The following is a 13,359-nucleotide window of genomic DNA, read 5'->3' as shown; positions in this document are numbered from 1 at the left end:
CATATCCAAAACAGAACTCCTCATCTTCCCATCCAAACTCTGCCCTTCCCTTGACTTTTCTATCACTGTAGATAGCACCACCATCCTTCCTGTCTCACAAGCCCATAACCTTGGCATTATCCTCTACTCTTCTCTCATTCAATCCACATATTCAGTCTGTCACCAGATCCTGACACTTCACAACAGTGCTATAATCCACCCTTTCCTCACCATCCAAATTGCTACCATGTTGATCCAAGCAGTTATTCTGTCCAGCGTTGACTACTGCATCAGCCTCCTTGTTGACCTCCCTGCTTCCTGTATTTCCCCACTCTAGTGCATCTTTCACTCTGCTACACAGATCATTTTTCTAAAACACCATTCAGTCCATGTTTCCCCACTCAGTCAATCAATCATTCATATTTACTGCATGATGACTGTGTGCAGAGCACAGACCCAAGAGTCAGAGGTACCTAGGTTCTAATCCCGGCTCCTCCACTTGTCTGGTGGGTGACCTTGGGCAATTCACTCCACTTCTCTGTGCCTCAGGGACCTCATCTGTAAAATGGGGATTGAGACTGTGAGTCCCCACTGGGACGGGGACTGTGTCCAACCCTATTTGTATGTACCCCATCGCCTAGTACAGTGCCTGGTACACAATAAGCACTTAACAAGTACCATTATTATCATTATTATTATTATTACTACAATATAAAGGAGTTGGAAGACACTCCTCAAGAACCTCCAGTCGTTGTCCATCCACCTCTGTATCAAAGAAATTCCCCTTACCATTGGTTTTCAAGCACTCAATCACCTTGCCCTCCCTCCTGTCTTACCTATATGATTTCCTACTACAACTCAGCATGCTCACTTCACTCTTCTAATATTAACCGGCTTACCGAACCTCACTCATCTGTCTCACTGCCAACTCCTCACCCACATCCCGCCTCTGGCCTGGAACTCCTTCCCTCTTCATTCCAATGGACAGTCACTCCCCTCACCTTCCATCCTTATTAAAATCACATCTCCTCCTTCTATCCATTCATTCATTCAGTAGTATTTATTGAGCGCTTACTGTGTGCAGAGCACTGTATTAAGTGCTTGGAAGAGTACAATATAACAATAAACGGACACATTCCTTGCCAACGATGAGGTTACAGTCTAGAGGGGGAGACAGGCATTAATATAAATAAATAAATTACAAATATTACATAAGTGGTGTGGGGCTGGGACGGGGATGAACAAAGGGGGCAAGTCAGGGCGACGCAGAAGGGAGTGGGAGAAGATGAAAGGGGGGCTTAATCAGGGAAGACCTCTTGACTAAGCCCTCATTTCACATACTCTCTCTCCTGAATAACCCCTGCTCTTAGATTTTTACCCTTTATTCACCTCACCCATAGCCCCACAGCCCTTATGTACCCATCCATAATTTATTTTAATGTCAGTCTCCCCCTCTAGACTGTAACCTCTTTGTGGTCGGGGAACGTGTCTGTAGGCTGTGTTATATTGTACTCTCCCAGTACTTAGCACAGTGCTCCACACACAGTAAGCCATCAGTAAATACAATGGATTGTTAATTGTTTGATTCACACTTGGTCATTCAGATCATTGTCTTTTTAGTGTATATGTGCCATAGAAAAAGCTTCAACAAAATTTCACAGCTCATGTCTTTTTAGGAGGAGGTGAGCCTCAGCTCTAAGCTAAAATATCCAGGACTTTCTTTCAGGACCCTGCCCCTTCCTCAACCTAGCTGCCATTCATTTGGCTTTCCTGTAAAAACAAATTGAATTATAAATAGCTTCCTTTAAAAAAAGACACGAGATAATAGTGCAGAGGGACCAGGTTTGAGTTGGGTGCTGAAACCCCGTTTTCATGAGTCATTAATACATCAGCAATGCACTCCAGAAACTTATCCGGAAGGCCAAGATGGATGGAAGATTTTCAGTTGCGCAGTGCAGTAGGCGGGCTGGACATCCTCCACCAACTCTGGGTAACCTCTCTTTCTCTCTCTATGGCTTGAGGAAACCCTGATGTTCTGACTGCTCCTACTTTAGGCCTTTTGTTGAAATACCCTAAACAAAAATAAGCACTTTAGCTCTCATCTGTTGATGTGATCAGTCAAATAAGCACATGGTTTTTTGACTAACCTGAAAGAACTCACCAGGTGTTGGAGGTTTGCTATTTGCATCTGGTCTAGCAAATTTAAGCCATGGGTTAACATCCCTCAACCTCTTTAGCCCCCATTCTCCACACCCCCTCCCTCTCCCCCACAATATTTCTTGGAAGTCGTTACTGGTATCGATGTATAAATTTAACTGTAGGGAGAAGGTGCTAAAAATGTACCTTTAAAAAAAAAGTTTTTCAATTTTAGAACCTGATCTTGAAATGAGACTTACATCGTTTTTTTAATTCATATTTGTGGAACGATTACTATGTGTCAAGCACTGTTCTAAGAGCGGCAGTAGAAGCAAGTTACTCATGTCATACACAGTCCCTCCTCTACATGGGATTCACTGTCTAAGTATTAAATCCCCATTTTACAGTTGAGGAAACTGAGGCACAGATAAGATGTTACCCTGCAGGCAAGTGGCAGAGAGGTGGCATATTTCAATGGTATTTCTCTTCTATTGAGATATTAAAATGTGCACTTGCCTTTAAATACATAGGGACAATAAGAAAAGAGAAGAATAAATGAGAAGCAGTGTGGCTTAGTGGATAGAGCACAGGCCTGAGAGTCAGAAGAACCTGGGTTCTAATCCCAGTTCCACCACTTGTTTGCTGCATGACCTTAGACAAGTCACTTAAATTCTCTGTGCCTCAGTTACCTCCTCTGTAAAATGGGGATTAAGATTGTAAGCCCCATGTGGGATATGGACTATATCCAACCTGAATGTCTTGTATCTACCCCAGAACTTACTACAGTGCTTGGCATATAGTATGTGGTTAACAAATACCATAAGAAAATTAAAAAAAATTAAAATTTAAAATACCCTGTCAAATGCAGTATTCATCTAAATACAGGCTCTTTGAAGACTGTTTTGAAGAACCACATGAGACCCAAGGATCAAAATTAAATTGGATCTTGGATGTTCATTCCAGTCTTATTTACTATATTAACCTGATCTGGAAATTGTCATCCATTCTTGGGCCTATAATGCCTTGATCCATTTTAGAAGTATTGTCAAAACAATCTAAACTAGATTAAAACAGTCTAAACTAGACTTAGTTTAAAAGTCAAACTTCTGAGTGGGATGATTTCAGACTATTTTAGAATTATAATGACCTATTATTTGTGGTTGTGTTGGTATCCTCATCTTCCTTTGAACTTCTTGGGAGTGATGAGACGATTCTTAGTTGACTGAAAGAAGCCTTTGGTGGGCTACCTGGATTTCCTAATTCTAGTTGCTGTTTGCCATGTCCACCTTGCGGTGAGCACTCTTGGCAAGATCAGTTTTCTGCTGAAAATATCATGCAGGGAGTATCACTACAAAAGATCTGCAACCTGTCTTTCTGCTAGCAGTGTAAGCGTCTCACTTGTATTGAGTTAGTACAGTGCCTGGCACATAACAAACTTAACAAATACCATTAAAGAAAAGAAGTTCCCAAGTGTCTGGTATCATGCACTGAATTCAGTAGATGTTCAAAAAAGGCTGCCTCTGCTGCTGCTAAAATGAGCCAAATTCTCAGCCCCAGCCAAACAATCGCAGTCATGGAGCAGAGTAGGCCCGTCTGAGAATCCGTTCCAGCAACCCTGACATCAAGTGGATGGGCCAGTCTGACTGAGGGCATCCTCGCCTCCTTCTTTCTCTTCATACCCCTATTGGCCTGGTCCCTCTAGGGTACAGACAGGTTGAAGAGCAGAAGAGTCTAGTGGAGTTGGCAGTCAGACAGGTTCTGAGGCCAGTGGAGAGGGACAAACAATTTTCCCACGACACACCTGCCCCATTTCCATAGTCCAACATTGTACTTGCCAGGCACACTGTGTTGACTTGAGAATGAAATGAATAAATAAATTAAAAAACTCCCTCCTTTTCTTGAGCTGGAAAATGGAGTTCCCATCATTTGTCTAGTTAATAATAATAATTATGGTATTTGTTAAGCACTTACTATGTGCCAAGCACTGGGGTAAATATAAGGCAATCAGGTTGATCACAGTCCCAGTCCCACATGGGGCTCACAGTCTTAATCCCCATTTTACAGAAGATAAGCAAAGTGACTTGTCCAAGGTCACATCAGGGATTAGAACCCATACCCTCTGACTCCCAAGCCCATGCTCTTGCCTCTAGGCCATGCTGCTTCTCAGGCAGACTCCATTTACTCTGTATTTCTTTTTAATTGCCAGGGTCTTTACTGCATCAAGATAAGAAAATGCAATGCAGCACATTGCCAACTTGTCATTTTCCAGGAGAGGAGGAATACAGTCACTACTTGCCGCTCTTAATAATGTAGAAGCAGCATGGCCTAGTGGGAAGAGCATGGGCCTGAGTCAGAGCACCTGGCTTCTAATGCCAGCTTTGCCACTGATCTGCTGTGTGATCTAGGGCAAGTCATTTAACTTCTCTGTGCCTCAGTTCCCTCATCTGCAAAATGGGGATTCAGTACCCTCCTACTTAGCTTGTGGGCCCCTTGTGGGACTTGATTTATCTTGTTTCTACCCCAGCATTTAGTGCAGTGGTTAGCACAAAGTAGCACTTAACAAAAGACACAATTTACTTTTATTTTTTCATTTTTATGGTATTTGATAAGTGCTTACTATGTGCCAGGCACTGTACTAATTGCTGGGGTAATAATAATGTTGGTATTTGTTAAGCGTTTACTATGTGCAGAGCACTGTTCTAAGCGCTGGGGTAAACACAGGGGAATCAGGTTGTCCCACGTGTGGCTCACAGTCTTAATCCCCATTTTACAGATGAGGGAACTGAGGCACAGAGAAGTTAAGTGACTTGCCCACAGTCACACAGCTGACAAGTGGCAGAGCTGGGATTTGAACTCATGAGCCCTGACTCCAAAGCCCGTGCTCTTTCCACTGCGCCACGCTGCTTCTCATAAAAAAAGCTAGTAAAAAAAGCTAGTCAGGTTGTACACAGTCCGTCTCACATGGCCACAGAAACTTAATACCCATTTTACAGATGTGGCAACTGAGGTACAGAGAAACAAAGTGACTTGCCCGAGGTCACATAGCTGGGATTAGAACCCAGATCCTCCTGACTCCCAGGCTCATGTTCTTATCCATTGGGCTACCCTGCTTCTCTAGTTATCATAATTGTTATTATTACTATTATTATGTAACTCATTGGGAGTTTAAACCAAAGCCCTACAATCATCAATGCAACCCTTTCATTAGAAGTTACTTCAGAAGGTCAGACCTTCCATCCCATAGTTTCCCCAATGAAGGCCACCCCACCACCCCTCCACTGCCCTCCCATTTGAGGTTCACGTCACCTTCCTAATGACTCCTCTTTATGTTCCTCTTTCTAATTTAGGCTAATCTATTTGGAGGTCTTCTTCAACTTGGTTAGCTGGAGAGTTAAGGAAAGAACAGATTCTGAATTTTGAAAAGTGAGTCTGAGTTCATCTCTCTGAAAGAGTGAATTACAGTGTTGATATTTTTCAGACTTGAAATTGTTATGGACTTGAAATCGTGTTTCAGAAGAAAAACCAGTGAATTTTAGAAATTGTTCTTAAACTCTCGCTTGTTTCATCTCTTATGGTCTTGAAATCAGAATACTTGCTCTAGTTTTGTAAACTTTTGCTGTATCGGTTTAACTGTAACCTTTAGTTTCAGGGCCGAAAGAAGACAAAAACCTAGTTTTGGTGGTTACTGAATCTGTTGAAACAGAAAAGTGAAAAATATTACATCTTTTGAGTATATTGGCATTTTAGTCTAGATTGCAGGAAACGTTGGTGTTAATTTATTTGTAGCTCATCATGGCAGGAAGAGCGGTGTGATTTTTGTCCAGATTCAAAAATGAGTGAGCATTTGAAACTCTGGAACCCACAGGTGGAATAAAACAGCTTAAAAGCCCTAAGTGGTTTGCCTGTCCAAAAAAAATGCAACATGACTTTTAACCAAATATGTGGGAGTGGAAGTGCTGGTTTGTTCACTGAATGAAAAGTAAACTTAGGATCTGGGCCATATCACAACTGAATGCCCAGTTGACTTCTCGTTCTTGCATACGTAAATCAACCAATCAGTGGTATTTATGGAGTCCCTACCATGTGCAGAGCACTGTAGCAAGTGCTTAGGGGAGCCCAAATCAACAGAATTAGCAGATGCGTTCCCTGCTCATAACTTACAGCTTGCAGCCTGTGAGCTTACAGCCTGCCGTCTTGGCTCACTGTGGCAGATATTAAATGTTCATTTCATTGAAGGGTCAGTGTACTTTTAAGGAAGGAACAGTGGTGTTTTAGTAATAGAGGTAAAATGGGATAAAAAAATGCTCACTGCACTTACTACAAAGCAGCATTACTAAGTGTTTAGAAGGCTTAAAAATGAAATTCCTCCCATATGTAAATTATGCTGGAATTTACCACTTTGATTTCTGACTTGAAGTGAAATATACAGCAAATATTCCCTTGAGTTTGTGTCTATCTTAAGTTACAAATGTGGCCTCGAAAATCATTGTTTTCCTCAGAAAGCAGCTGTGAGAAATTGGTGGAAAATAAAGTCTTAACTTCCAAAAATAATTCAAGAAGTTCAGTGTTAGGTCAGTACCCTTCGGTTTATAAAACCTGATTTCTCATTTTTATTCTTTTCTTCCATGCTACATCATTTAAATCCTACTGCTCTCTTATGACTAGGTAATCCTTTAGTTTCTCTGTCACTAGACAAGTTGCTTTCTGAATTAGTCATTAACTGTTTTTTCATGAACCATGAAAAGAAGTAGGCATTTCAGTGAGTCTTTGTCCATTGTTAAAAATAAAGTTGTAGTTTGGAGCCTTGAGGCCCTCTGTTAATGACCTGCTCACCAAAGGACTGTTTCTGATGCATCTGAAAGCCTTCAACAGTTGATTCCGTTCTCAAATTTACATGAACCATTCTTACTGTAAACCCCTGGGACCAGTTCTTAGATGTGCACTGTCCGTCCTGCCTGTGCACAGGAAGGAGAATTGGGTCCCTGGGGTATAGTCTAAGGACAGGCTGCTCTCCGTGTAACTCCTGGTGGAGTGACTTAAAAGCCTGAATCCTGTTCTCATAATTTCATGATTCATCTTGAAAAACCTCTACCCACCTCATAAATATAATTTACCGTGAAAAGGTTCCCTCAAGGGGAACAAAGATACCTGGTGTGGAAATGCAGAGGAAAATCCCTGGGGAGTATGCAGTCCTCTAATAATAATAAAAATAATAACTGCTATTTGTTACGTGCTTACTCTATGCCAGGCACTGTACTTAAGCCCTGGGGTGGATGCAAGATAATCAGGTTGGACATAGTCCTTGTCCCAGATAGGGCTCACAGTCTTGATCCCCATTTTACAGATGAGGTAACTGAGGCACAGAGAAGTGAAGTGGACAAATGGTGGAGCTGGAATTAGAACCCAGGTCCTTCTGACGCCCTGGTCAGTGCTCTATCCATTGGACTATGCTGCTTGTCTAGGCGGTAAGCTCCTTGTGGTTCCCTTGACAGGGAACGTGCCAGCCAACACTGTCATGCTGTACTCTCCCAAGCATGTAAGCTCATTTTGTGCAGGAAATGTGTCTGCTAATTCTGTTGTATCGTGTTCTCTTCCAAACGCTTAGTACAGTGCTAGGCACAAAGTGAGTGCTCAATAAATGTGATTGATCAAATGATTGATGGGAGAGGTACTGATGATGTTAGAGGGCAAACTCAAAGCAAAGAACCAAAGAGCTTTCAGCCGAGAGGTGGAATTCAGGGGACTTTTGCCAATGAGAAGTCAGAAGGTCAGGGCCTCCTGGCAGTAGTCCGACTAGCCCATCCAGGGCAGTTTTGGGCTTACTCTTTTGTTAAAGTGCTTCAGGGTCTGGCCTTATAGAATAGGAAGCCGCATGGATTAGTGGAAAGAGCTTGGGCTTGGGAATCAGAAGGCCTGGGTTCTAATCCTGGCTCTGCCACTTACCTACTTCGTGACCTTGGGCAAGTCATTTACTTTCCCTGTGCTTCAGTTCCCTCATCGGCAAATGGGAATTCAGTACTCCTCCTACTTAGAATGTGAGCCCCATGTGGGACCTGATGGTCTTGTATCTACCCCAGCGTTGAGTACAGTGCATAGCAAGCCCATAATTATTATTATGTTGATATTAATTCTACCATTCATTCTTTCAATCATATTTGAGCGCTTACTCTGTGCAGAGCACTGTCCTAAGCACTTGGAAAGTACAATCTGGCAACAGATAGAGACAAATTCTGTATTATTATTATATTTGCTAAAGAGTTACTATGTGTCAAGCACTGCACTCAGCACCAGAATAAATACAAGATTTTCAGATTGGACCCATTCCCTGTCCCACGTGGGTTTTACACTGTAAGTAAGAGACAGTAGGATTGAATCCCCATTTTACAGATGAGCAAATTGAGGCATGAGATATGAAGTGACTTGCCCAAGGTCACATAGACAAGTGGCATAGCTGGGATTAGAACACAGGTCCTCTGACTCCCAAGCTTGGCCTCTTTCCACTAGGCCACACTGCTCCCTTGTGAGTTCATTTCAGTGTCTTAGTCTCTGGCAAGCAACTTCCTCTTTCCTTCAATCCAAATCTCCCTTACTTCAATCAAAACCCAAAACCCTCGGTTGAGAGCACGGTCAGAGCCCTCTTTGTGAAACGGTTTCACACCTTTGAAGACAGCGTAACTCAGTAAATGGCAGATTTTACTCAAATATAAATACTTTCCTCTTTACTCCCCTCCTAAGGAAACCCCTCCTCCCCTTGCATGCATTTGTAGCACTGTTTTTTTGTGCTTCTCACTACATTTTTGAAAAATCTGAAATCTCCAACCCAACCATCTATTTCCCTTTGATTGCAGAATTTAGACGATGTAATTTTATATGGCATTTTTCCAAATTTGCACCTGAGGTGGGATGTGGTGAATGCCCTTAATTTTTCCATCAGTCATTTTAGCCAAATAGCTAAAGCCTCCCCCCTGCACCCAAATCTACTCTTATTCCTGTGCTTCAATATAGTTCTAAAGCTACATAGATTTTTGGGAATTCACTTAGAGCCATCCTTTGTAGAGAGACACTGAACTCTTTTCATTGTTCCCCTTAGCCCATCTCGGTGGGCTGAGGGAGATGGGACATATGTTTAAAAAAAAAACTGGAACTCTACCCTTCCAGCCATAGGATTTTGTGATATTAGCCATAATATGCTTATGCCATTGTTTAACTGGAAAAATGTTCCTCAGGCTGTGGCGTCCTAAATAATTCTGGGATAATCAGTATTAAATCCTCTCCCCAGTGCTTAATGCAATACTCTACACCAAGTAAATGCCCAATAAATATCATTAATGAATTAAACCCAGAGAAACATCGTCCTATAAGAATCTGTTGGACTCAGGTGGTAAATTCACTTGATTAAAACTAATTCTCCAATCACATATTAATGAGAAGTAGCTTGGCCTAGTAAATAGAGCACAGTCCTAGGAATCAGAAGAACCTGGGGTTTAATCCTGACTCTGCCATTAGTCTGCTGTGTGATCTTGGGCAATCATGTAATGTCTCTGTGCCTCAGTTACCTCATCTGTTAAATGTGGATTACTACTGTAAACCCTATGTGGGACATGGACTGTGTTCAACCTGATTAACTTGTACCTAACCCAGCACATAGTACAGTCCCTGGCACATAGTAAGGGCTTAATAAATACTACAAAAACAAAACCAAACACCTTCTTTGTGCCTTAGTTACCTTATCTGTCAAATGGGGATTAAGACTTCATCCCAATGTGGAACATCTTGTATCTACCCCAACATTAGTACAGTGCCTGACACATAGTAAGGACCTAACAAATACTGTTTTTTAAAAAAGCAAAACACTACCTCAAAATGGGAATTACTATTGGAGTAATGGGCTTCAGATGAACTTACCATTTGGAAGAGAATAATAATAATAATAATTATGATATTTGCTAAGCACTTAGTATGTGCCAGGCACTGTACTCAGCGCTGAGGCACTGTACTAAAGCATCCTGATATGGTCACATGACCATAAAAGAAGTAGAAACATCCATATTGCTGCCCTACAGCAATGGTGGGATTCAAATTGCTTCCCGAGCAAACTTGTGAATGGCACTCCAAACCGATGTTTTTGTCAGATTGCTCTCATTCAAATCCAGATCAGAGATGTCTTTGTAACTTCTGAAGATGAAATGCTCATTTGGGGGAAAAAAATGGACTTTTCATTCTTATTTCCTTATTGAAAGCCAACTGTCCACATTGTGGAAGGGTTTATTGTCTTACAAATCAGGCAGAATAATAACTTCTATATAAGAGGAGTTTAAATGGATCAAGATTCATAAAGCCTATCATTTCAGGGGAGTTGTTGGAGTGAAGGCTTAGGTGATTCAGAATCTATTTGCATTTTTTTTTCAGAATTAATTTTAGCGTGCTGTAGAATAAAGGGATCAGTTGGCCTGGTTTCAAGGAGGAGCATCCCATAATTTCTAATGTCAGGGTCTATGCCACCTCCTAATTTGAAAGCATCAGGACATGATGGAGTCCCAAGAAATCTAGTAGGTACTTAACAAGTACCATAATTACTAATGAAAACAATAGTTGGCTAAATAAACTATTGTGTGTGTGACTGGGCGGATTCTCTTTATTTACATTTAAGCTCCTTGTGGGCCAGGAGTGTGTCTGCTAATTCTGCTGTTTTGTTCTCTCCTAAGTGCTTAGTTCAGTACTCTGCGCATAGTGAGTGCTCAGTAATAATAATAATAATGATGGTATTTGTTAAGCGCTTACTATGTGCCAAGCACTATTCCAATACTACTGGTTGATTATATCTCCCTATGAAAAGGAAATGGAGACTGAGGAGAAGGAAGACATGAGAGGGATCACTTCTACCAACTCCCTTATATTCTCCCAGGCTCTTAGTACAGTGCTCTGCTCACAGTAAACACTCAGTAAATACCTATGATTCTCCCAGTTCTTCTCTATTTTACCCTTCTCTTCTGTATCGTTAGTCCTTCTCTCCCTCCAGCCCCACCCCACCTTTTTTTTTTTAACCCAGTTCCTTTCCCATTCAGGTTTCTAATGACTTGTTTGAAAACCTCTCCTGAAAAGCGCTTAAGGCTTATCGATGCTCAGGTATTGAATGTGAAAAGCAGCATGGCCTATTGGAAAGAACACGGGCCTGGGAATCAGAGGACCTGGGTTCTAATACCAACTCGGACACTTGGCTCCTGTGTGACGTTGGACAAGACAACCTCCCTGGTCCTCAGTTTCCTGGTCTGTAAAATGGGAATCCAGTTCCTGTTCTTCCTCCTATTTGGACTGTGAGTCCGATGTGGGACAAGAGCTGTGTCTGATTTGGTTATTTTGTATCTACCCCAACTCTGAATTACATTCTTGGTACATTGTCAGCGCTTAACGAATACCAGTTATTACTATTGTCTTGTGCCAATCACCCAAGTTTGTCCTATACATAAAGGTAAGGGGGAAGAAAAACCTCAGGAATTTTTAGAACTGGTAGAAACTCACTCCCGAGGACCCCCTCCCTGAAGGTAAGCTAATCTGTTTTCCCGAGTACCTGAACTTATCTTATTGTTCTACTTGGAACCCAGCTAATCACATGGGAGGATGGGGAAGGTGAATTTAAAGTGTCAGTTGGAATTTAGAGCATTTCGTATAAGCACTTAGTACAGTGTTCAAGAGTTTAGTACAGTAAGTACACAGTAAGCACTCAGTAAATGCCTCTGATGGATTGAGAATTTCTGGGTACAGGATGCCGGAGAAAAGGTTCCCCACGTTGGGTCCAGAGGCTAGGCTCTCTGGGGAGTGAAGTTCCTGTCATAGAGTGGGGGAAATGAATGTGTGTGGGTTGGCTTCCAGAAATCCCAAGGGAAGGATCTGGAAGGGATGGCCCTGAAACCTGGGAATCTCTGAGAGAGGCTCATAGGAGTTTGGCCTGAGGAACATGTGCAGAAGGACGCTTTGCAAAGCAGTAGAAAGGGTCGTGGGGAGGAGCACATGTTAAAGAAAAGGGCAGGTGTTTTGGGTACGAGTTGATTTTATCTTTACTTGATTTATTCGTTCATATCATTCCAAATTTTCTGTTAAATGTCAAGTAGAACTTTAACCCCTGTGTCTGCAAGGGCTTGAATGGCTCATGGTTGTTGCTGAGATATGTTTGACTAAACTCCCCCCGTGGAGCTCCTTGAGGTCAGGGATTATGTCTGCCTACTCTACTGTAATTTTACTCTCCCAAGCACTTAGTTTAGTGTTCTGTACACAGTGTGTGCAAGTCACTTAACTTCTCAGTGCCTCAGTTCCCTCATCTGTAAAATGGGGATTAAGACTGTAAGCTCTTTGCAGAACAGGGACTGTTCCGCTTGGAACAGTGCCTAGCACCTAGTAAGCCTGTAACAAATATAACTATTATAATTCTTATCACGTGCTCATTAAATACACTTGACTGGAAACTGAAGACTAGGTTCCCAGCTGCCAGCTTCCAGAAAGAGGATAGCTGCCCGGATAGGGAAGACAAGTTGGTGGATGCTGTCGAGCAGTTCAGCCCGCCTACTGAGTCTCCTGGAGCTATTTTGCTCTGATAAATGGGGCGAGGGGAGCCTCATAGCTGTAGAATTGGAAAATGGAAAGGTACAGTTGGGTTTTTTAAATCACACAAGTCTTAGTTACTTTTTTAAAAAATAGATAGGATTTTGCTACTAAAATCAAACTCAATAAAAGCAAAAATAAACTTTATTTTAGTTTCCATTTAATAGTTTTGATAGTATAGGAGTTGAATGAACATCTAATCTTTAATATGAGTTTTTCAGCCTTAAAGTGTTGCCTTTCAATTAATATGATATGCTTTTATTATCTACCATTTTTCCTTTGGGGAGTTGCCAACTTGATGTGTCCAAAATGTCTAAATAACATTTGCCACTCGAGTAGCTAGTTTGGAAACCTGTTAACTGTGGCTGGACCACCTTCAACTATTTCTCTTTATGAGGTAGCACTCAAGTTAGGTCTAAGCATGGTTCATGGTTGCTGCATGGATGTATTTGACTAAACTCATCCTCTAGAAGTATGCTTTTTGAGAGCAGGGAACGTGCCTGCTAACTCTTATATTGTGCTCTCCCAAACACTTAATACAATGTCCCCAACTCAGTAAGCACTCAATAAATATCGATTGGTTTGGTGTTCATTTTTATGAGTGCAAGTGTAGTGGAAAATAACTAGAATCTGAATAAAAGTAGATTT

The 13,359-nt window shown here is 41.7% G+C and overlaps 1 protein-coding gene across 3 annotated transcripts in view; it reads left to right on the top strand.

Annotated features, from left to right (window-relative positions):
• Positions 1 to 13,359, top strand: part of LOC103170548 (dual specificity protein phosphatase 22) — a 75,282-nt gene that overhangs the window by 39,159 nt on the left and 22,764 nt on the right. The gene's annotated exons all lie outside the window — the stretch shown is intronic.

Source organism: Ornithorhynchus anatinus, chromosome Y2 (assembly GCF_004115215.2).
Source record: "Ornithorhynchus anatinus isolate Pmale09 chromosome Y2, mOrnAna1.pri.v4, whole genome shotgun sequence".
NCBI classification, from domain to species: Eukaryota; Metazoa; Chordata; class Mammalia; order Monotremata; family Ornithorhynchidae; genus Ornithorhynchus; species Ornithorhynchus anatinus.
The sequence above is the reverse complement of the archived record's forward strand: the minus strand, read 5'-3'. Positions and strand labels throughout refer to the sequence as shown.